This window comes from Dryobates pubescens, chromosome 8 (assembly GCF_014839835.1).
Source record: "Dryobates pubescens isolate bDryPub1 chromosome 8, bDryPub1.pri, whole genome shotgun sequence".
Lineage (NCBI taxonomy): Eukaryota > Metazoa > Chordata > Aves > Piciformes > Picidae > Dryobates > Dryobates pubescens.
This window is the reverse complement of record NC_071619.1, coordinates 33,649,047-33,675,111: the sequence shown is the minus strand read 5'-3', so window position 1 is coordinate 33,675,111 and position 26,065 is coordinate 33,649,047. Positions and strand designations below refer to the sequence as shown.

At 38.8% G+C, this 26,065-nt stretch overlaps 2 protein-coding genes across 5 annotated transcripts in view; one reads left to right on the top strand and one right to left on the bottom strand.

Moving 5' to 3' along the window:
- The window catches only part of CMSS1 (cms1 ribosomal small subunit homolog), a 236,231-nt gene that overhangs the window by 183,498 nt on the left and 26,668 nt on the right, over positions 1-26,065 (bottom strand). The window lies entirely within an intron of this gene.
- The window catches only part of FILIP1L (filamin A interacting protein 1 like), a 189,959-nt gene that overhangs the window by 140,792 nt on the left and 23,102 nt on the right, over positions 1-26,065 (top strand). Inside the window, exon 1 of one of the 4 annotated variants that reach the window (XM_054163939.1) lies at positions 12,287-12,380. The exons of the other annotated variants lie outside the window; for them this stretch is intronic. The gene's annotated coding sequence lies outside the window, so the exon portion shown is untranslated. Of the gene's footprint in view, positions 1-12,286; positions 12,381-26,065 lie in introns of those variants that run through there. 4 annotated transcript variants of the gene reach the window in all.

Sequence of the window (26,065 nt, the reverse complement as noted above, 5' to 3'; positions counted from 1 at the left end):
AATTACAAGATCAAACTCTGGCACTGCTTTCATGTAGCTTCAGAACTATAAACTCCACATCATACCTTCCACAAAAAAGGTCTTACTAAAAACCTGGGCTGATTAGAGCTGCCAGATACATAACAGTAATTTGGTACACATGGTCCTTACAAATGAACAACTCTAAAAAGTGCTGAAATTAGCTTAAAAAGTCAAATTTAATATTCCACAAAAATACCCTCAAACTCACCCAAACCAAACAAAAAACAAATAACAACAACCCCTCCCAAAAGTTTCTTTTTTTTTTTTTTTTTTTAAGTGTATTATATTCCAACAAATTAAAACCACAGGCTGAGTGGAAATTGGTCTGCTTCCTCTGAATTCATTGACAACAGGAATTATACTATGTGACATTTCAACAAATCAGCCTATAAACTTATCTGTAAAACTCTTCTGGTTTAAATACATTTAAAGTTATTTAAAGAAAGATGAACAACTTGTAAACAATTTAAGAATGTTATTTTCTTCAGCTACATCCCTCCCAAATGAATCCTATCCCCAGTCTATTACTTCACTTTATAGTGTTTGATAGGATGGTTAGGAAATGGTTAATTCTGCCAGATTACATCTTCCATATGCAACTTCCATTCAGCATCCCCCCCTAAGGGTACAATCAACAAATAAAGACTTTGTTCTGATTATGTAATGCATATATTTGATATCCCACTTGAGAGTTCTTTTGGCTATAAAGACAACTATAGCATAGTGACTTTGCAAATAAGATGATGTCATGTTACTTTGGAAGTAACAAAACATCTGAGTATCCCCTACTGTGAACCACACAATTCAAAATGCACAAGCACGTTTCATTCTTAACCATTCAGTGTCTTGAGAGCTGCCTCTCCTCCTCCCCCTTTCTGGTTTCTTTGCTCTGTAGCTCTTACACTACCTAACACCACAATATCAAACTGGTCACAGAAAAAACCCCCAAAAACACCCAGAACAACCTGATTAAATTTGAAGTTAACAGATTATACAGAAACACCCCAACCAAACAACTAAACAAAAAAAACCCCAAACCAAACCCTAATCAAACAACAAATAAACCACCACTACCCCTCTCTTCCAGATTGTATTATGAATAAGAACATGAAAAATGTTTTCTAGTTAACTTTAAGCTATGTATTTGCTCAGAATGCAGGAGTCAAAAGAACAAATGCAACATTTGTGTAATTCTTAAAAGAAGTTATAAATGGAAATCTGACTTGTATAAATGTATCTGCAGTTAAAGAATTATGAAGGTGTTTAACTAGAGATTTACATTCAAATACTGCAAGTGAACACATACCCTTTATTTTCACAGTTTGTACTCTGTTTCATCAAAGTAGAAACAGTACATGGCTATGAATGTCTTAAGACCATGCACACATACAGTTTTAAAAGGACTGTCACCTCAGCAAGACTTTATATCAGCAGCTTTCTTCTTTCAGGTCAATGAAGAAGGTGGGTTTTTTTAAGGGGGGGGTGGTGGTGGTGGAATTTACCAAAAGTAAAACATTGAAATATTCACCAGAAGAATCATGTAAGTTGAGGGAGCTGGGGCTGTTCAGCTTGGAGAACAGAAGACTCAAGGAGAACCCTACAGCTGCCTTCCAGTGCCTGAAGGGAATCTACAGGAAGGCTGGAGAGGGAATTTTCACAAGGGTGTCCATTGACTGGACAAGGGGAAGTGGTTTTAAACTGAGGGAGAGAAGGTTTACACTAGGTCTTAGGGAGAAGTTCTTCAGTATGAGTGTAGTGAGACTCTGAAATAGGTTGCCCAGAGAGGCTGTGGATGCCTCCTCCCTGGAGGTGTTAAAGGCCAGGCTGGATAAGGCCTTGAGCAACCTGGTCTAGTTGAGAGGCATCTTTGCCCATGGCAGGGCAGTTGGAGTAGATGATCACTAAGGTCCCTTCCAACCTAAGCAATCCTATGACAACAAATGAATGAAAATCAAGTATCAATTTAGTAAAGGCTGTCACTGATGAGGTTACTATGAAGAGTGAGAGACAAAGAACAAGGTCAGTGCTCTACAGGGAAACAAAGTGAACACTTTTCTTCATTGCAGAAGAGGTGAGCATTTTCACCAGCCTCAATGCTATACAACTGACAGCAATAAGTTGGCTCTATTTGAACTAAAAGATTCCGAAGATAATGCAAATCAGAAATGCAAGACACAGCCATTTTCCTTTCTAAACTCAGGTTTATAACACAGTGAAAAGTACACATTTGAGACTCTGTGTGGACTACTTCCTGACTCCTCTTCCCTTTCCCACTGACCTCCCTTAAGGAACAAAACCAAAACTCACCCAACCCAAACAAAAACCAAACAACAACAACAACAAAACCCTAGAAGCTTCTTTCTACTTTTTTAAGTGTATTATATTCTAACAAATTAAAACCACAGACTGAGTGGAAATTGGTCTGCTTCCTCTGAATTCATTAACCCTTGGTGAATCTGATGAAGCAGTTAAAGAAAAACAACACAGAAACTTCACAGTGTGATTTGGTTTACCTGTTCCCCTTGCCATTCTGAAAAGAAACAAAATTATTATACTTTCAAAAGGATCCACAAACACAATTTCCTTTTTCATTACTTAAGATACTAATGCTATTCCCTGAAGCCTGTAGGAATTCACTACCAAAAATGGGCAGCTTCCTTGCTTTTTAGAATTACCTAAAATAGAGAAGATGCTTCCAAGAAAGTATTTTTTGCAATACTGAAGCAAAAGTAATGAGTCAAAGTTTTGTTAAACAACCCAAATACTGTGACATCAATACATGTGGAACAGATCCTGGTACAGCGTTTAAAGCTAGTGTATCACAAACAGCCCTCAGTCACTTCAGAAGCATAACTAGCTGGAAGAAATCAAAATCCTTTGGAACCATCATCCATAAAAACTCAGAAGTATCCACAATTCCTATGGGTGTATTTGCATATGAAAACTTTTCAGAGCAATTCCCAAAATGTCTGGAATCATTTCAGAATTCACTCCCACTCAGACCCTGCTCTCACCAAGCAATGCCACTGATAAATTTCCACAAGACTCTGTTCTCTGAGTGTTTCTGCTCCAGGGAAACCCATCCCCATCAGAACTGCTCTAAGAACCTGAACCACCCACCACACTGACCACTGAGCAAACCACAGACATGAGCATCTTCTGGGCATGCCTTGCACTGGCTTAGATATACACAGATATCTACAAGTTACGGCTCCACTTTTTTGGGGACTTTTCCCAAGTCCCAAAATCAAAGGCATTTTATAGCTCTCAACTAAAGTGTTTATTCTTGTCAAGCTGTGTATAACCTGACATGTCCACTCTGGACACACTTCAGACTTCTAGAAAAATAGTGATCATGCCCCTGTATTCAGCACCTCTGAAGCCACACCTCAAAGACTGTATTCATTTTGGGGCCCCTCCCTACAAGAAGGACATTGAGGTGCTGGAGTGTGTCCAGAGAAGAGCAACAAAGCCAGTGAAGGCCCTTGAACACAAGTCTTACGATGAGCAGCTGAGGAAACTGGGATTGTTTAGTCTGGAGCAGAGGAGGCTGAAGGGAGACCTCACTACTCTCTACAACTCCCTGAATGGAGGTTGGAGTGAGGTGGGGGTTGGGGTCTTCTCTCTAGTATCAGGTGACATAATGAGAGGAAATGGCCTTAATTTACATCAGGGGAGGTTTACATTGGATATTAGGAAAAAAAATTTCCTGCATGAGTGGTCAGGTGGCTCAGGAAGGCAGTGGAGTCACCATCTCTCTGGAGGTGTTCAGGAAATGTGTGGCCTTTGGGATATGGTTTCACGGCCATAGTGATCTTGGCTCAATGGTTGGACTCAGTGAGATTTCCAACCAAAACAATTCTATGATTCTGTAAATTATCACTTGTGCTATTGAGATTTTGCAGCAAATGAAGCCACTTGAGACTTCTCTTATACAAAATTGTGTTGCTACATAAGAGAATCCAATACAATTCTATGTTTAATTAATCCTACCTAGTTATCATAATCACACATTTCATATACATTCATGTTTTATCAACTGCAACTAGCTTTCATCTAATAATGTTAATATTTTTATACTGAGCTTCTGAGTTTACTGTGTGCAAACAGAAGCCAGAAATAATGCTCTGTCAGAAAGCTTTCAACTAAGTTACCAAGGGGAACAGAAACTTCATCCTTACAGCTAAAAATAGGTAACTGAACAAAACATTAGAAACTAAGTATGCAACAACTGCAAAAGAAACCATGAAGCAGGCAAGAGAGCACTGGGGAAGGCTGCAGGGAAGACTGTTCAAAGAGCATAGGATTTTAGGGACTAAACAGGAATTTCTGTCTTTAGGTGCTGGAAGAGAATTTCCTTGAGTAAAATTTTCAAGCATGAAGCAATCTGTAGGTTATTCAAGCATGTAATCCATCTCCTGGCAGACTTTCTTACTAATAATCCATCCTGTTGGTGTAACATACAGAGACATGAGATCAATAAAAGTGTTTCCAGATAATGACACAACTTTCCTATTTCTGAGTTCAAGATAACTGATCTTAATTCTGGTAAGTCTCATGCAGGCTACCATAAAAGAAAAGCCAAATTAATACTATTTTCTATGTATTCCACTTCCTCATTCAAGGGTTTTGTGAAATTTTTGTTGCAGGCTCTGGAGCTATGAGTGTCCAAGTCTGCTAAACACATTTCCCCAAGCTCAAGAGACTCCTTGAACAGTACCTGCTGTGGGCAAGCCTAACACAAAGAACTACATGTGACTACACACTAGGAGATCAAGAAATTCTGTAAATACTTTTCCAGACTAGAGAACTGAACCACACAACCAAGTCACATTTCTGAACTATGAATCTATCAGATAGCTCAGCAATCTGGAATCCCAAAGGGATCAAAGTTTTACAAGTTACATTACATCACTAGGAATCCACAATCTAAATCAGCCTGTATAGGATACATTTGCCTCCGCATTATTTCAACTGCTATAAAAATCCCCCAATAAATTAAAGTACCACACTTTAAACAAGGATTAGTGCATGGCTACTGAAATGATAGAGAGTAAGGAAAGCCTTTGAAAATCTATTCTTTTTAAAACGTACTTTCAAAAAGGAATCCAAGGGGAGGGGGATTATGGAGGCAGAAAAAAGCCATGTATTGTCTACAGTAAGTTATCCATGGGACAGCAATGTGCCCTTGTGACCAAGAAGGCCAATGATGTCCTGGGGTGCATTAAGAAGAGTATGGCCAGCAGTTTAAGGGAGGTTCTCTTCCTGTTCTACACTGCTCTCATGAGACCATATCTACAGTATTGTATCCAGTTCTCTGCTCCCCAGTGCAAGAGGTACAGGGAAATACTGGACTAAGTCCAACAGAGGGCTACAAGGATGATTAAGGGAATTGAATGCCTCTCTTACGAGGAAAGGCTGAGAGTCCTGGGGCTGTTTAGCCTGGAGAAGTGAAGGCTGAGAGGGGATCATATTAATGCTGACAAATATCTGAAGAGTGGGTGTTAGGAAGACGAGGCCAGTCTCTTTTCAATGGTGCCCTGTGATAGGACAATGGGAAACAGACACAAACTGAAACACAGGAATTTGCATTTCAACATCAGGAAAAACTTCTTGGCTGTGAGGGTGTTGGAGCACTGGAACAGGCTGCCCAGAGAGGTTGTAGAGTCTCCTTCTCTAGAGACTTCCAAGATCTATCTGGACACATTCCTGTGTGGCCTGCCCCAAGTGATCCTGCTTTGGCAGGTGTGTTGGACGTGATGATCTCCTGGAGGTCCTTTCCAACCTCTACCATAACATGATGTGATTCATATTATGGAGGTTTTGTAACATAAAAGCCAGCACCTAGTGACCCAAAGAACGGCCCGTGGGCTCAAGAGCATCTTCATGTTTTACTCAGATTTTGCAGGCCCTTCAACAAAAAAATCCTTTCTCCCCTTGCAAAATTTGCCTTCCTTAGTACTCAGTCATTCTTTTACAACCTTTCCAGCTAAGCTCTCTCTTACAGCTGCATTTTCACTGAGTAAATCTGTAGGAGACAAGAGAAGCCTACTCAGACTTACGACAATGAAATGTAAGACTCGTGATACATTCTGATCCTGGATTCTAGCTACTTAAGCACTAAAACAGAAAAAAAGCATAACAACTTTGTACTCCTCTATGTATAATTATCAACAGTTCCAACAAGCCTTCTGACAGTTCCTAAGCTGCATTCAACTCCGCACTCACCCAAGTGTGTGTGTCGCAAGCTTGTGCCCTCAAAGCAGACCATGGCCTCAAATGACTCCTATAAAATGTGCAACCAGTAAGGAACATACTGAATGCCAAATGCCTTTCACTTGTGCTGGGTTTTGCACTTCAACACATTGGTAGATCAGCATCACCCAGCAACAAGTGAAGAAACATGAAGGGAAAAGAAGAAGGGAAGAGATAGTCAGGTAGATGGAGGAACTGAAGGAACTTAACTTCATCTACCTCTGCAACTCATAGAATCATAGAATGGTTTGGGTTGGAAAGAACTTTAAAGATCATCTAGTTCCAACCCCCCTGCCATGGGTAGAGACACCTTCTACAAGACCAAACTGCTCAAGGTCCATCCAAACTGGCTTTGAATACTTCCAAAAAGCTGGAGCCTCCACAACTTCTCTGGGCAACTTGTTTCAATGCTTCAACATGCTCATGGGGAAGAACGTCTAATCTAAATCTAGACTCTTCCAGTTTGAAGCCATTACTCCTTGTCCTGTCAATACATGCCTTTGTAAAAAGTCCTCCAGCTCTCCTGTAGGACCCTTCAGATACTGGATACCCTTCTATTCTCCAGGCTGTACAGCCCCAACTCTCTTGGCCTTTCTTCACAGCAGAGGTGTTCCAGAGCCTCACCTGCATCAAAGTTTTGAAAGGAGCATCCTCCACTGACATCACATTCCGTTTCTGTGTATGTAAACCCCTGACTCCACTCAAATTCCTGTGTTTATTATTCAAACAATAATTAATCTGCTCAGAAAGAGTTTTAATCAATTTGAACAGAATAACTGAATTCACAGCTTAGGTTAACATGTACAAAAGGTCTGAGACAGGGATTCATGTGAAGTTAGACTCTAAGCTCTAAGTGTTTCAGTCACACCATTTCCCTGAAGTTCTACATGAAGAATCTTGCTTTGACTGAATTTCAAAGGAAGATGGATGGGGAAAAAAAGTAGGCAGCTAATTACACAGTGTCACATATTTTTTTCTGAGGTCTAGTGACTAAAGACAGGCATTGAAAATGTGTTCTACTTTCAAGGACTTTCCCAGCTGTGGAACTTAATACCTTTCATGGTACCTCACTGCAGCAGCCTTTGGATGATTACAACTCACTTATGCTATTACATTACTACTGAAATGGCTGTTGTGCTCCCAGAAATAGCCCCACTGGATAGGCATACTTGAGGGGGGTGGGGATAGTTAAAAAAAAAATCTCAGTACAGAACATCACAAACAAAACAAACCTCCAAGCTGCTTCTTAAAATACACTGTTGTGCAGAGCCTTCACTGACCAAAGAACACTATTCCACTTCATTATGGAGAAAAGGTTACTTGGCTATAAATGGTTTATTTAGACATGGGGAAGGCATACACATTAGGTTCTATTAATCTAAGCTCTGCTGTGCAGAAAATGTCTTTTTCATAAAACATGTTTTGGTCCCATACACAAGAGGAAACCATCTCTCAAGCAGTTATGGAGTAGTTGCCAGCTCTCCTTAGGAGAGAAGTCATCAGCAGTTAAGAGATGCAGTCATCAACTTCTAAAGGCGGCGCCCAACAAAAAGGGATCTAATTATCCCTAATATTTGGCTAGGAATTGTATTTGCATCTGCCAAAAAAGGGAGAATAATGTAATCTGCAAACAATAGGAGAGTTTGGGAAAGTATTTCTTTGTGCTGCCAAAAAAATTTAAAACACACAGTAACAAAGATATGAATCTCTTTCCGTCCATGGTCCATAGTAAAGGACACATGAATCTAAAGGTTATCTGCAGAATTTCCCTCTGCTTCTCCCCCTTGCCTTCTACACACAATTTATCAGTTGCCAGTGCATTTCAGACCCTCACTTACCCATAAGAGCCTCCACATTTCTCTTTGTAATAATCAGAAATTACTCTATGCATAGGATAGAAAACACTAAAACACACTTCACTGATGAAGTTTGGGAGAATGTCAATTATGAATGCTGGGAGAAGTAACAAAGACAGATTGGATAGAGAATTTCTGAAGGATGCAATCAGTCCAAGAAATAAAAAGTGAGACTTCTTCCACTGAGATAATGTTAAAACTCCCACAGACTTCACAAGGCTGAGCCTACACTGGTGATAAATCCTTGAAATCACATGAGTTATTAAAACATTAAACATCAGATCCCATTTATGCAAATCATTAAAACTCAACTTGTCAGTCTCGCACGTGTTGTCGGTTCTCCAGTATCACTTGCAAAGCTTAAGTAGAGCACCTCCAAAAAAGCAAATGGGTTTAAGTCATGTAAAATGCTAATAAAAGCTTTGACAGTGTTTGCACTTTTGTAGATGTCTGGTTTTGGAATAATGGAAGTAACCTAAAGATTTAGACCCCACAGAGAATTTCAAAAGCCTGAGCTTCAACAATATCTACATGAAGTAAATGTGACCAAGAGTCTGATTCAGTAAAGCATTGTAATATATCATTAAAAGCAGTTTTCTGCTGAAGTTCTTTTCTTTTTCAATAAAAATACACAGGACTATGTTTTAAGTGCTTTGTTGAACTGAGGCCCAAGTTCTAATTTCCTTTATTTATCTTAGATACAAAACGGCTAAAGGAAGGGGTCAAATGCTGCAAGAGATAGGTTATGGGTTTAAAGACACTGGAACTGCTGCTGTGAATTGCCTTGGGAAGAAAAAGGAAAGAGAAGAAGTAGCAGGAGGAATTCAGATAGTTGAAGATAAAGTCTAACAACAACCTCAAAGTCTTATTTGTCCTATCTTTTCCATGACTGCTACAATCTTCTGTATTACCAGCTTCTATTTTTTGTGTTTCCAAGTAAAATCCTCAGAGAATGTGGGCACAAATAACAATACAAACAATAAGCAGAGAGACTAGATGCAAGACACTGCAAGCAGTCTGCTGGGCGCAGCCTCACATTGTCAGGGAATGCACCAAAGGATCTAATAAGGCTTTTATTTGGTCTCTAATTTCTACAAATCCACAGCTTCTTTTGCCACCACAATACTTGCAAGAGCACCAATTCTGAACAACTATGGCCAGTAACTAAGGAAACCAAATTCATTTTCAGGGAGCATTGGACAATGAGACTGGCATATCTGCCTGCTCGAACCCTTTTTTTCTCCATTGGTGAAGTTCAGCAGTGTCAGGATTCCACCTACAGATATTGAAAGACACTGTAAAAAAGGCATAAAGGAAAGCTTCTCAGCAACTCTATTCATTTCCTCAGATATAAACAAGTACTCCAAAATGTGGAATTTTTAATGATGAAGTTCCTTAACAGGGATAGGAATAGTACTGTACTCTGTCCTTTACTAAGTTGTGACAATACAGAAGAAATTCAGTCTCTCTCTGAGGCACGTACACTTTTGCATCACAGAGAATTAAGAAACTGGAAGTTTGGCCATCCCTACATGTAAACACAGACTCAGAAAACAAGAGGATTTGCATTCCCTATTCCCTGCTCCAGCCTGCCCCCAAACTGCCAATAAACTTACCACAAGCACTATCTGAGCTGTCTTCCTAGCAACAAAGAATAGAAGCGAACTGTAAGGATGCATTTTTCATTCCCAACTTTTGAGAAGTCCTCTTTTTCAAAGCTGTTGTGGTCTACAACAAATGTTTCATGTGGGAGGACAAAAATCCAGGCAATTTTCAGATAGAGATAGACTAGAGAGATACAGGGTGTGCAGGTGAAGAGGAAGATGCAGGGGGAAAACCTAACCAAATAAGCAACCAAAAAAAAAACCCCAACCAGCAATTGCAAAGGGAAGGAAAGAAAAAAAAAATAGCCAAGTAAAATACAGACATTTTCACCCTCTTTGTATGCTTGCACACACACATGCATACATAAAGAATGTATGCACACTTAGCTCCTAGCTACCTTTTACGGATCTACTTAACTGACGCCCCCTTGCAAATCTTAATTGGGAACAGCACTCTCCACAGCCTGCTCTCAGACAGTATCTTGCCCCTGCAGTTGTCCTGTCTTTTCAAACAGTCCAAGCAGAAAGGAGGAGTTTGCAGCTAAAGATGAAGTCAACTCCATGTTCTCTATACCAAGGTCATCTAGATGAACTTTTAAGTAACCCAAATTATCCACGCTGTTAGCTCCTAAAAACATTAGCCCAGGAACCTAATGGTACAATTCTACTTAAAGACAAGCTAATTTAATTGTTTTGTTTGCATATGATTATTAAATCTCCCTAAAATAGGAAATAAAATATTGTTCTGGTCTGTCCATTGGTATATTCAAAGAAGACATCCCTGTATCTCCAACACTACTTTGTCAGTATACAAGTTTTGCATTACTAAATAGATTTGGATATTTTCTGGTCAATTGCACATCTAGGTACTTCCTCAGAAACTTACAAGGGGAACACAGTAGGATCATCCACACACACAAGCAGTGTGCTTCTTAGTAAGTCTTCACCCAGTCACAATGCAGAATTTGCTAACTAAAGAATAAGTCTCTTTTTCAGGCTGCATTCAAGGCAAATATGTGTAAGCTAGCCAAGTGATATCTGTGTTTTTAATGAAATGCAAATATTTTAATCATCATTTATCTCCATACCTACAGAAAACACTCCCAAATAAGTCAAGTGCTTTATGTCAGTGTAGGCAGTAGGAGAGTTCAAGCTACCTCGCAGTTTGTCCAAAGACTAAAATTCAAATGCTGAAAATCAATGAATTGTGGATGCACTTTAACAGAGCTACACAAAATAGAGTAGAAAGCCTTTCAGAGGTCTATTTTACCCACCAACACAAACTAGTTTATTTCATTAACTCCTGCTAAGCCTCAATGGAATTTAAACAACAGGTTTTGTGTCCATTCCAACTGTTTCATCCTTGTGTTCTCAGTGTTTATTCAGGGTGCATGCTGACGGGCAGGCAACACAAGAGAGATGTTTTCAGTTTTTCAATCTAAATCCTACTTTTTGGCTCCCTGCCTCTTTTCTAAATATCAAAAACAAACGACTCATTTCTTTATGACCTTCTTACTAAAAATAGTTGGTTGGACTGCTTAATTGTGTTAGCTGAAACACAAACATATGAAAAGGAAAGGGGTTTGTAGGAAAAACATTGAAGAGAAAAAAAAAATAATAAAAAAAAAATCAGATTTCATCTGGCCTTCCCATCATCACTTACAGAATTGTTTTGTAGTTACATCATCAGGAAATAAAATACTATCCTCTGAGGACCCTGATTCTTTACAGAAGGACATGGGGGGGGGGGAAGAAAAAAGGAAAAAAAAAAAAGGAAAGAAAAATGAGTGGGGAAAAAAGGGGAAAAGAAAAAAAAAGACCAATAAAAAAGGGACAAAAAAGGGATGAAGAAAAAAGGATTAAAAGAAGGGGCAAAACCAAAAGCACAAATGAAAAAAAAAAAAGACCAAAGAAGGGACAAAAGGAAGGGGGAGGAGGGAAGGTGAGGGGGGAAAAAGCGGGGAGAAGGGAGGAAAAAAAAGGAGTGGCATAAAAAAGGTTAAAAAAAAAAGGGGGGTGACAAAAAAAAAGGGGGGGAGCGGGGATTCGAAACAGGGACCAAAAACAAAAAGGAAGGTGTGAAGTGCATATCACCCTCTGAAGCATTCAGCTAAATTCACATTATTTGTCATATTAAACCAACAAAAAAGTAAGATAAAAGAGAAAGCTCCCTTTAAACACATAATTAAAGAAAACTACCTGAAACTTAATTTTTTTCCCTTCTCAAACTCTAGGCTGGGAGACTAAGTGCAAGACATTATAACTAATCAGCTAACAACTTCTAATGACTTTATTATCAATAATAGAAAGGAACTGCCCTAACCCAAACCTTCCGCACATTCTTCTTGGCCATGAACTGGTAGACAAATGAAATATTTCACACAGTCCTGAGCGTCAGCTGGAGCCAGAACACATTAATAAGCTTTCTAAGTTCTGGCTATCACTAAAGTACACCAGTCAGACACAGAGTGCCTTATATGGGAAGGCAATGACGTAATGCTCCATAGGCTTGGGGCATGCAAAGAGCCTATCTCTCATTGTTTAGTAGGACTGCTGGAATGCTCACAGCTCTGATGCTACAGCTGAACGCCTCGCACCATGGAGCAATAGCTGACCCAGGATTTCTATAGTCCAGGAGCGCAAGGTAAGGCAGAGGGTGGGAAGCAAACTTCTGGCAGGCACTGGCTCTTCATTCTTTTTCCTCTTGAGATCCTTTTTTTGAAAAGTCTCTTCCAAAAAAAACAAGGGGTGAGGACTGAGATACAAGGAAATGCCCCCAAACAGCTTCTAGATCTCCTAAAAGCTGATTGCTTAGATTAGGATGATTATTTCAGGTGTTAAAAATACTGTATTTTAAAAAAAAATCCTGTGATGCCAACAGAGGAGGAATTAATTTAATGTTAAAGAAGGAGGTAGTTAGGAATTCACACACTTTCCAAATGATCGGATAAAATCCTGACTGCATTTCAAGCTGTGGAAAGAGTCCAAGAGTATTGTAATCTATTAGGTAGAGCTACTGCCTCTTTTTATGCTGCATTTATATGCACATGCTATATATTAGCAGACATGTATGCATGTATGTCTCTAAGCACTCTACTATACTTTTGAACAACTTGCTGTAGTGTACAGAGGGATGTTTAAACTGCCACAAACATTACTTTGCAATAAGACTATGCTAGGTCTGAAAGAAACACAACTCTAACTAATTACTAACAAACTTTTCAACTCCTACACACTGCTTCCCTCTTCTGTGTCTTCTATGCAAGTGTCAAAATCACAACAGGACAAAACAGTCAGATTTTGAAGAAAAACCACTCTAAATGCTGGTCATCAAATAAATGATGAAGCTTTCTAAATCAGAAAACACACTGGTCTCTTAAAGGCTTATTCAGCAAGATGCTGAACAGTATTGCAGTTATTAACTTCAAAAACTAGAGAATGGAAAAGAGTTCTGACAAGGCACTGAGCACCCTGAGAGATTAGACCTTAACATGTTCGTAATTCACATCTGCATAGTATAGAAAATTACACTGCCCTCAATTAAAGGCCAAACCCTGCCAAATCCTTGTTTATAGGAGCACCTGCAATTAAGTCAATTGTACTGTCCTACTTCTTGCAAATTCAAACTACCAAGCATTGCGATATAAAATGTTAGAAAAGTTAGACTCCTTCAGACCTTTAAAGTCAAACTCTTCTCAAAAGTAAAACATGTTTTTTTCTGGTATGTTTTCATTTTCCTTAACACAAAATTAAATCACCATTAAACTTAAGGACAGCAGAAAGGGGCTTTCTTCCCCCCCCCCCCGATGTTTTAAATCCTGCAAAATCCTTGTTAAGCATATATTTAAGCAGTCAAAGCTGATACAATCATATGCACTGCTGTACTATAAAGCACACACGGATTTACAGATTGAGTCAAAATACCACATGTGAACATTTTTGTGACTGTTTTTTCCCCTTAAACAAGAAGAAAATATTAAGTATTTTTTTGAAGATAATTGAGTTATTTGGTGTATTATTAACCTTGGCATTTGATAAATTGTCACATCCATATTTCCAAGAGAATCTTTTTTGTAACAAGCAAAGTTTACACCTCTGTTAAAGCCTTGCATCTGCCTAGATATAGAATCAGGGAAGAGAGCACTGTATAGTATACAGAGAATAAAGTAGCCTTCTAGCAATCAGAGCAAATATAAGTTTCTAGTAGAAAACCAATACCACAGAGCAGTATCCTAAGCCCCTTACAGTATCTTCTGCTCACTGTTCTGTCCTGTCTGCAGACCTGCATGTGTCCTTGTAAATGTTTTTAAATGCTCTACTGATAAATAATTGATTTATTTCCTATATATCCTATAACCAGTAGATTTAATAAGAAATACATTGTCAAGTTATTCAAGTGGCAAAGTTAGTTATGTTATGAAAAGGTATGTTACAAACCAAAGTTAAATAACAGACCTCAAGAAATATGTCTTGAGTAGAAAGTATAAGCTGAAGTCTAAGGACTATAATATGATTAAGAACAAATAATCACGGAAATGCTACACATGCAATAAATGTATAGATTTGATAGGGCCAGTAAGTAACTAGAAGGAAAAAAAGCCTTCACATAGGTAAGGAACTATTTCAATTACTCTAAATCCAGCAGAGAAGGAGGGTAACATTTATCATTAATTACTGCTTTAGCACTATCCAAAGTACCATCTGTACTAGCCTATTAAGAATCATAACATTCATCTAAAGCCAGAAGAACTCTATTTCCCATAGCCTGTCTTCCTTAGACTGAAAGGGAAAACATTCTTCACTTAATACTTACAGGACCAATTTTGCTCTCATTTATACTGGTAAAAGTCCAAGGTAATTAGACTGAGGTATGATGATTAAAATGTCTCATGGTTGTTTCCCTCCCCCAGTGTTACACCCCTCTGCTTTATCAGATTTATTAATTTGTATTGAGAAGACGTAATTTTAAGCATTAAAATGTTAGTTTGCATCAGTTAACAGTAAAAGGAGACAGTAAAGGAAAATGATTATCATATAATTCAGTCTTCAGCAACCGCACTTCTTCAATTATAGTGCTTTTCAGAATAACTTTTTATAGTATCCAATGTAAAAAGAAATAATATTAAGAACAAGTATATCCTGCAGAACTGAGCTGCATTGACCCTTTCTTCCTTCCCCGTCACTTCCCTCCACTGTCATGTCACGTAACTGCTGACAGCAGACGTTTTAGAGATTTGATCTAGAAGACCAAAGGATATAACTTACACTTGTTACTGATTTTTGCTGAGTGACAGCACTTTCATATTATTTACCTAATACTCTGATGAATTATCACATTTGCTACTGCCATGGGTTAAAAACCCAGACTGGTTTTAGTCTCAGAAACCTTCCTTTCTGTGGCAGTTCTTAAAAGGTTAGGTTTCCTTTTTTTTTTTTCCTTAATTTTTTTTCCTTTTCTTCAGGAAAAAAAATTTTCCCAGGTGTAGTTTGGCATAGGTAAATGAGCAGCCACTGCTCCTCTGGACATCTCCCATGAACAGCTTCTCTCAGTCCCTGGGTGTGGTATTACTTGACAATAGCTCATTAAAGAAGCAATTAAAATGGATCCAAGTTAGAGAATCCTGAGGAGGTTACACCGTAGGAAAGCATATCTTTAAAAAACATCCTATCAAACTTTAGTTCTGACTCATAAATAGTTCCCTGTCATCAACTTGACTTGAACTTAGAAACTGCACCTTACCAATTAAAAAACAAACAAACAACTTTTGAATTGCTTAGGTTTGTGTCATATTGAATGGGTATTGCCATGGCATCCTCGAGGTTTATGTTGAGCTTTTCTGAAGCAGTTGAAAGCTTGCAACCGTTCGATAAATTGCATTACTCAGCTTCAAGAGAGCAAGAGGCATAGCTGAAAAATTCTAAATGTAGTGCCCAGTCTTGTGATTTAAGTGAAATAATGGACATTTTGAGGCTTAACACCTCTCAGTATGTTATGCTGATTTTGAGGTTTGCTGAGTTTTCTGTCAGTGAGACAAAAATTACTTTGATTGCATGTCCAGAGCACCATGGTGTTTCTGCAAGGTCAGTAACAGCACTCACGCTGATGGACCAATGCAGCACATTCTGGCACTCATAGCTCACTTTACTTATGTTCACAAATTCTTGGAAAACAGATTTGAAGATTTTTCTGAGGCAGTCTGTACCTCCAGTTAAAAACAGTACAAAAACAACACCTCCCAATGCACTGCCTCCTCACCAGAACAACAGAGCTGAGGTGACAGTGAAGAGGTGAATGTTCATGCAACAAATGAATGCTAGCTGAGCGAACGCCCAGCAACATCAGTGCATGACCCTCTTTTAATAACAACATGAAAAGCTGGGGGATGAAAGGCCAAACCAACCATTGCTAAACATTTCAACACAACAAAAAATCTTATAACCTTAGTCATTCAAGTTGATAAATGCACATACTTTTTGTCTGTTTTGGAAGTTACCCTTTCTGGCACATCTCCTTGTGCTTATCATGATGATGTAACACAACTGGATGACTTCAGCCTTCAGCTGGGCAGGGGACCTATGCATGACCACAGAGTGTAGGTACTAAGCAGAACTTCATCCCTTTTGCTTCACATCCATGCTCCTAACAGCTGAGCAAAAGGAGCCCATAACTATCTTAGTAGTAATAATAACTACAAACAAACAAAAAACCCAAAGAGAAGACCCCCAACAATGAACAACAAAACCACAAGATTGTCTGCTTAAAAATGGAAAATAATGTTCTCATAAAACTCACACTTCAATTACATATCAGATTTCACCACATGGACAAAGCCATCTAAGAGAAAGTATAAACTGACTGAATTCCATCAGCTTTTTATGGAATTAATCAATATTCTGGTAAAATTTGATAGCTTCCAGTTATTAAGCTAAATTATGAAGAAAATTAGAAAACTTTTTCAGCATTAAGCTTGACCTACATGAAACTAATGTCACCTACCACATTCCCAAACATGATCCTGTCCTACTTAGGTACACAAAGGTTTCTCATACGAAGCCTAATAAACGCCATAGGGGTTTTTTTTTGTTGCTGTTGTTTGCAAGTTCAAAATATTCCTCTCAGTCAAGCACATTCTCAGACTCATTAAAGCCATTATGGTTTGGATTTCTAACTGGAAAAGAGGAAGGTTAATTATAGGAATCTAGTTTATTTTTAAATATTGGTCACTTGAACCTAGGGTGCAACAGCTCCACATTTGGGGTAGCCAACCCTTGACCTAAAGATCTGGAATCCACTGTTGAACATGCTAACTTGGCTGTGGGAAAAAATGCAGTTTTTTCATGCTGAAAGATGAAGCTTTTTCTTTAGTAGGAAAATAGTACCATATAATCTTTCACGTAAAGAGAAAAGTCTTTTCACTAGCACCCCATGTTGTTCTCAAATGATACACTGAATTGACTTCAATGAAAAGATCACCATGAACCTTGCAGATCCTAACATACATGTTTCTAAAAACATATAAATGAGTATGTACATTTGCTTGCAAATGTGTAAGCAGAGCAGGGGGACAAAAAGCCTCTGAATACAGCAAGTGCAGCTTCACTATAGGTCATTTCAGGAGAGATGAAATAGACTGCCTATGAGGGTGATGCTGGGACAACACCAGGCTGTGGAGAATGTTTAGGCTTGTGCTAGGATGTGCACATTGATTCCTTTTTGGGAAAGCAGCAGACAACAGCTGACAATAATCTTCAAACTCACATATTTTGCTAACTCTGTAAAGGAGGAAGGAAGAAAAAAAATAACATGGAATACAAAGGAATAGCTTCTTCAGAAAGTCTCTGCTAGCCCTTGCTTTGTTCCCATCCTCTGCTTAAACCTCTACGTGATTACCGCTATCTCCTGTTTCAACTAGGATTAAATGGGTGAAGGGAATCACAATTCAACAAGGTAATATTTTACAGCCTGTAAATGACCCTCTCAAAATATTTAGGCTAACCAAATAACTAGCAAATTTCTCTAGAGAGAAATGTGTCTTTTTATTTTCAGCATTTGAAGCCATGTTATAAATCCATGATAAAAGCTAAAATGTATTACATCAGAAACATACTGTACATGAAAGCACGCTATAGCTCCTTCATTTTCAGAGCAACATCTGAAAACAGGAAAATAGAACCCAAACATCACTGATCATCAGCCAAGAGGCAAGAAAAGAGACCAAGTAAGGCATGTAGCCAAATGCCCTTCAGTCCCATAATGATACTAGGTTATAAATCAATTTGGGGTACAATAGCAAGGCAGACAATGTTTGACTGAATTGACAGCTGTTTGAAGAACAGGGAACATGTGGAGTCTAGAAGTCTTCATATGAAGGGGCAGGGGAAGCATACAAGCACAGGATCCTCCTCTTTCAACATAAGAACAACCCTTTTTCCTGTAAGTTTTTGAAAGGCAGAGAAAAAAACCTGGAAAACAAATAAAGATGGAAAAAGTAAGTATCTCTCTTGGCTTTAGGAAGACTGCCCAAATCAATTTTAAAAGAGTTTAAGAAAACATTGGTTATAAAATAGTTAGGACTAGTTAAATGCACTGTTTCTTCTGAATAATTTAAGAATTTTTCCTAAGAAATAGAAAAGTATTTATTTCCAAAGCAAGGAGCACTCACTTCAGCTGCTGAATACACATGGAAGTAACTACCAAAAAACAAAAAAAGAAGAAAATAAAAAGCTGATTCTAAATACAAAATTTATTGGCCCTTTGAGTAGACATATGACTAAAGGAGTCAGTTTTGGTAGTGGTATTTTGGGGTATTTAATGCAGTGAACTACCAAGGCTGAAGAAGAATGGAAAAGTCTTACTTGAACACATCATAATCAACAGATCTGAGAAAAAAAACAGGTTATTTAGTTAATTCATCACAGGAGAAGTGACCCCTTAAATTATTATTTAAATATCTGAATGAAATCTATGAAGTAAGTGTTGGTTAGAACTATAGCTGTTAAACAAAATCTCTATCACCTTTAGCTCTCCCCTGTACAGAATCAAAGAATGGTCTGGGTTGGAAAGGACCTTAAAAATACTTTAATTCCAGCCCACACCCCCCACCACTGCCATGAGCAGGGACACCTTCCACTACACTAGGTTGCTCAAGGCCCTCTCCAACCTGGCCGTGAACACCTCCAGGGAGGGGGCATCCACAACCTCCCTGGGGAACCTGTTCCAATGTCTCATCACCCTTACTGTAAATAATTTCTTCCTAATATTCTGTAGTTTCCTATTCTGTAGCCTAAAAGAGAGGATAAAATTGGAGAAACTGTGTAATCTTAAATCCTGAACAAGAGCCCCTGTGCTAAGGACTAACACTCTTTAAACAAATGTGCACTGACTAAGGACCTTCAGATGATTCACCAAGTGCTCCCAGGGCAATGTGGCCCGAGGTTCTACTGAAACAAAAGAAAATGCAACTTCCAAACACCCCACACTTCAAGTCCCAACACATCCAGATATAGGAGACATACAGCAAGAAATTTAACAGGATTAGGACAGATAGCAAGAAAGAGAATTATCTCCCACAAAGAAAAGTCCTCAGAACTTCAGAGCTTCAATACATAGAACTGTACCCAGAAGCAATTTGTAATCTATCAAAATAGTTTTAATACGGTCTCTGAAGGTCATGTGCTGCAAAGCAAGAAACTAGCAGCTTTCTTCACTGCTTGCAGCTTCAAAGCCATCTTCAGCTAGTTAACTACACTGTAATGCATTGCTTTTACCTCTCTTTCACCTGTGCTCTCCAAGAAGAAGTGTTGGCCAAGTCAGTCCTGGAGAGAATGCACACCTTCACATTATCAGGTCTACAGGAAAAAGATGCATACTTAGCTTCAGAGTGTGAAATCTCTGCTTGGCATTAGTGTCAATACTGTTCTCATTGCTTCGAGTCTTTGCTGCTATAAATAGTTGCAAGCATAATAGCAAATCTGATGAAAGTGTTTTCCTTATTGTAACTCCTCAACTACAGTGCTTCATGAAACTTTGCATTAAGGAAAATTTAAATATCTCCAGTTGATTTTTGGTAACAATTAAGGTTCATGGCATTTGCAAAAAAAATAAATAGGGTACCACCCAAAACCAGTCTTCAAACACTCAGTTTCTTATACACATACAGAGCTCCTTCAGGAAACAATCACATTAGAGAAAGAGCTTCTTATTTTTCTTGGGATGTATGTGTATAATAAAGATGTTACAAGTACAAACAGGGCTCTGAAGAAGTCATGGAATTTTATCCACCTGCACAGGAATGACACCACCTTCATCATTCCTGAGGAATGTTTCTCTAATTGTTTTTAACCAGCCCCATTCCTCCAAATGATACAAACTCACAGTCCTCCCACACAGTCTCATGAAGTACTGAAGTAGCTTTATTCAATTTACAATGTTCAATCTATGCAGTTGTAACCACAATTTCAGCAGACAAATTCTTGTGATTTACATTGATCATGTGGAAAGCACATTCTAGTTTGCAGCCAACTTCCACCTGTCTAAAAGAATGATCAGATGACTGGAAGACCTGCCATATGAGGCAAGGCTGAAAGCACAGGGTTTGTTCAGTCTTGAGAAAAGAAAGCTTAGGAGAGACCTTGTTACTGTGTGCCGGTACATCAAGGGTGGCTACCAAGAGGATGCAGACTCTCTTTTTACATGGAGTCAGTCACACGGAAAAGACAAGAGGTCGAAGGTACTCCTGAGGAGACTCCTACTGGAAGAAAAGTTTTCACCATTAGAGCAGTTGAGACATTGGCATCATTTCCCAAGAGAAGGAGTGTATTCCCCTACACTGGACAGTTTTAAGACTCAGCTTAACAGGGTGCTGGGCCATCTCATTGCAACTACACTCTCACCTAGAAAGACTGGAAAGGTATGCTGTGATTGTGAGAAAAGTGACCACTCTCTGACTGAGAAGCTTATCCAGGATCATCAGCAACCATGTCCTCAGTTCAACAGAGGAAACGATTCTGGCAGTATGGAAAGTTCTAAATTTTACCACTACTTTTGATGACTGATAGTATACAAATAAGGCTAGGGTCAGTATAAGATAGGCATGGTGCCTATTCTGCCCATGGATGAAAATGTGCCCTCAGGCATTTATTTCTATATAAAATGTTTGTTAAAATTGTCTTAGAGATCATCCAGTTCATGTAAATGTTATGGGAAAATGACATTTAGAACTAACCAGTCTCCTTTGAGTAACATGATGTGTTATTGTTGGCTGAGTGCCATTTTCTGTCATACCAAAAATATTAACAAATTGAAGTTTAAAAAAATTTGTAAGAACTGGATCCTTGCACAGTTATCTGGATCCTTGCACAGTTATGCCCAGTTCTGGTCAAGACAGCAGTAACAGCACTGCCCCAGGTGAATCAGAGACCAGAAAAGCACTTACTTTCCCAACTGCCCCTCAGAAAAAGCATCCAAAAAAAGAGGTCACCCTTGAAGCTACAGACTGTAATGGCATACACAGGATTTAAAACAAAAAACACAAACAACCAAATTCTAGACAGGATTTATCGGTGGAAATTGCTGACATAGAATCCAGATAGTTCTCTTATTCTAAAACAAGTGTTAGCACTAAACTGAAAGGTGTGAAAAGATGATTTACAGATAACAAATCTACACAGAGCTGAAGGAACAGACTTACTCAGGGAATTGGAACTTCTGCAAAGCCCTCAGTCACTTGAAGGGTGCAGATTAAATAGCTGAGATAAAAACTCATCCCTCCAACCATTACACTTCCATCAGCAATAAACATAGCATGGCAGTGATAACTAAGTAGTATTTGTCTTGTACAAACCAAACATGTATGGATGGGATAACTGGTGCTAGTAGCAGCCTGACCAGAAGTTTCCAGAACTTGGACAAGCTATCTTTGTGCCCAATCTTCTCACAGGGAATAGAGGGAAAGCAGGCAGGGCTCTAAAAGGGTTTTCAGAAGCTTGATTAACTTCTGCTATAGTTTTTCACACGTTAAATCCTCGCAGCAGGCTGCAATGGTAAGGATATGCAATAGTCCTGACACTCCAGACAGACCTACCCATGGATGGGAAAGAATAAAAATAAAGCAATAACACTGTCCTTTTATCTCTGTAGTATTCAGTGGTTTATAATACTAGTGACTTTTTTAAAAGATTCAGCAACTGTGGGCAAGTAATTAAGTTCTAGCAGTAATGCTTAAAGTATCCATTTTAAAACAAAGCTCAGGTTCATAATGACATAGGATCTCTCCCATCAAACTTGGCATGCGACATCACATAGTCAAATGAACTAATTTCAATGGCACTGCCACTGAATTACAAAAAAGCAGTATTGAAAAGCAGTAGTTGCAGCTGTCTATTTTGTGTAGTTACAATACTAATTAAAACTCTTCAGTTAATACTAATTCCTCAAATAATCTGTTGCAGTAAATCAACACTGCTTTTCCACACTGAGACATCCTAAATTCAGGCACAAAACTTCAAATGTTAAAGATGAAGAAAAGTCAAAGGCAGGACCTGGATTAGTAACTGAGAAGTTCTGCCTCAGTCTTGTTGCTTTGACCCCTGTACAACATCTCTTGCGGTTTATCTTCCCATTTCCTTCTGAAAGCTTTCCATCTGCAAAACTATAATTTCCTGGCTGACGTAAATTTGAAGGGTTCCAAATTCTGGTGTTACATCTGCAATTACTTGCTTTATTTCCAACTTTACAGGCAGCATGGAGAGAGGATGAGAGAGACAGAAGGGGGTGGGGAATAATGCACCATAGTAATATGAAAAAAATCCCAAACCACTACCTAACAAAATCCAAGCTGTATTTGCATGAGCCTGTTAGGTTATTGATGCATTTAGATTCAGAATGAAAAGGATTAACAGTCATGCTACACGTACAATTACATGCCATTGAAATGCCAACAGTAATAGATACGAACTTCAAAGAATACCTGAAATAGCTGTTAAATCTAGAAAGAGGCGAACAAAAAACAGGAGCCACACTACAGGCTTGGGGCAGAGTGGATGCAAAGCAGCAGCATGGTGGAAAAGGGCCTGGGGGTGTGGATGGACAGCTGGCTGAACGTGAGCCAGTAGTGCCAAGGTGGCCAAGAAGGCCACCAGCATCCTAGTCTGTATCAAAACCAGTATTCAGCAGGAGCAGGGAAATGACAGTGCCCCTGTACTTGGCCCTGATGAGGCCACAGCTTGAGTACTGTTCTAGTCACCACAGTGTATGAAAGACACTGAAGTCCTGGAGCATGGCCAGAGAAAAGAAACAAGGATGGTGAGGGGTTTGGAGAGCAAGTCATACAAAGAGTGGCTGAGGGAACTGGGGTTGATAAGTCTGAAGAAGAGAAGGCTAAGGGGAGATCATATTGCTCTCTACAACTACCTGAAAGGAGGCTGGAGTGAGGCCGGTGTTGGTCTCTTCTCCCAAGTAACTAGTGATAGGATGAGAGGAAATGGTCTTCAAGTTGTGTCAGGGGAGGTTTAGATTGGATATTAGGAAAAAAATATTTCCTGAAAGAGGCACTGGAACAAGCTGCCCAGTGAGGTGGTTGAGTCACCATCCCTGGAGGTGTTCAAGAAGCACGTAGATATGGCACTCCAGGATTTAGTTTAGTGGTGATGGTAGCTGGATTATGGTAGGACTCGATAATATTAAAGGTCTTTTCCAACCTTAATGGTTCTATAGGAGTGCATCTCAAATATGGTGATGCATCATAGTCCAGCTCACAGCTCATTCTGCCATGTTTTCTAGTAGATGAGCTTTGGGACCCAGAGTTACTTAGGGTAACTTCAACTAAAGCTAATTAATGCTGTGGTCTTGTCAGGTCACTGATAATTTACAGTTGTTTTTCAGCACATGCAGTCAAGGGGATAAAAAACAAACAAACAAACAAACAACAAAAAAACCCCCTACCAACAATTTAAAAGCACAGCAACTTCTTCACTCCCACCTAAAAAAACCCAGACCTTTCTATCATAATCTCAAGGTGAGGTGGATGGCTACCATAATGAGATTAGAAATGAATGGTCAGAATTAATAACATTCAAAGGGTTATTGTCACAGAAAGCACAGGGTTTTACACAACCCTGATGTTTTGATAAGTGATTCCCAACAACATGCAGAAATAGAAAGAACTCTAACCAGAAAATTATTTTCTTCATCTGAGGTTTCAAGAGAAAACAAAAGTGAATTTTAGTGTCAAATTAAAATTACTCCAACTGGAAGTGAATGTTAGTCCAGTCTTAAATTAACTAACATGTATTTGTTAAAAACATTATCATGCCATTTACTGTCACCAGATTTACTAATTTAATAACATTGTCACTAATTTCACAACATTTGAGTGCAAATATCCCTCTACCACTCTATCACTTTCCAGTGGCTTAGCAGTTGTGAAATCACAGTCACAAATGTTACTGTTTCAGAATAACTAAGAACATTATCTGCGTATGTTTACTCAGCATCACAGCTAAATACAGCCAGCCTTCTATTTGAAATTTTGCCCATTAACCCAGGACTGGCAAAAACATTCATCACATTTGACTTTTATTAAGACTTATAAAGCAAGTCAGCATTTTAAGCATCAGATAAAGCATTAATTAGTCTGTAGAAGTGTGGGGAGTAATAAGCAGAACTCACACCTCGCTCATTAAACATCCTCATTTTATGAAACAAATTCCCTTATGGGGAAATTTGCCTTACACATAGTTCCTTGTAATTGTGCCACTTTATGGAGGTTTGCATCCTAGTAGAAACTGGATAATGATTTAAAATATACATATGAAAATAACATACTGGAAAGCAATTTTGAAAAGAAGTGTTTGCATTCTGTTGGAAAGTGCTGACTGAATCAGATAAAGCCAACAGATTACACAACAGCTATGGCATGTTGTTGCTGCTGTCATTTCAAAGGCTTTCCATTTTCTTTATGGTGGGGGCAGGGGGGAAAGAAGCATTAATAAAGGGAGCCATAAAGGTAGCTGTAAGATATGTCTTCACAAAAACTACACCTCAAAAAGCAAAACTGTAGGCAAAGAATAAAAAATGAAGAGCACTCCAAAAGCAGAAACCCATTTTATCAAACCCAAATTTTGCCGCAGTGGAAGCACAGAGAGATTTGCTTTCTCCTGAAAATAAACATTTCACTGCATTGGTGTCAAAAAATTACAACAGCTTCAGATTTACCAGAAATGATGAAGCATGTTTCTTCTTTTATTAAAGGCCAGATCATGGCTTACTGCTAACTGGGAAGAATGCCTCAGACTAGGAGGTATGACTTCATCTACATTGAAAAGCTTTCAGCTTAGTGCTTTTATTTGCATTATACAGGGGAAATTCAAGCACATGTCCAAAAGCTTTACAGGCAAGTTTCCCTCGTGTTATAACCTGCAGGACCTCTAGTAAGCTACATCTTTTACCTGGGGAAGGGTGAAGAGCACAAGCCAGATAAAAAGACGAATGTTTATGATAAGCAAAAAAAAGAGGCAGACAGAAAGATGATGTGGTGGATGTGCAATTTTACAAACCATCATTTTTTCCCCCTTGCATCCTTAAAGAACTCAGCCTTTTCTAAAGTTGCTATTACAAGATTGGACAGAGAGAAAAAAACCACAACACTTTAATTGCTATTATTCTCAGAATAATTATTGTTGGCCCTGGCAAAGACAGATAACGGTTGGACTTGGTGATCTTAAAGGTGTTTTCCAGTAACAGTGATTCTGGGAAAAAGCTCAAAAATTCAAAAATAAGGGTCTTGCAATCTCCATCTCCAAAGCTTTCTTGGGTTTCTCTGAATGGACTAAGGCACCCCCTTAGAACCCTCTAAAACATAAATTAAACAGTGTTGATATAATGCTGGTCCCCCCATGACAATGGAAAACACTTAGAACTCTATCACTTGACATCAAGACAATGAACTCTTTTAGGAGTCCCCACATTTTCTAGAGAATATGTAACCATAGTATCTCTCTAGTATCAGGTGATAGGATGAGAAGAAATGGCCTGAAATTGTGCCAGGGCAGGTTTAGGTTGGATAACAGGAAAAGTTTCTTTACAGAAAGAGTGGTCAGGCATTGAACAGGGAGGCCATAGGCCTGCCCAGGGAGGTCATAAAGTCACCATCCCTGTCAAGAAATGCATGGACATGGCACTTTAGGACATGGTTTAAATGATCATGGTGGTGTTAGGTTGATGGTTGAACTCAACGATCTTAGAGGTCTTTTCCAACCAAAACAATTCTATGAATCTATTATGTGGCTAAATAATAACATCCTGTAGCTTAAGCTATAGACACTTAGAAA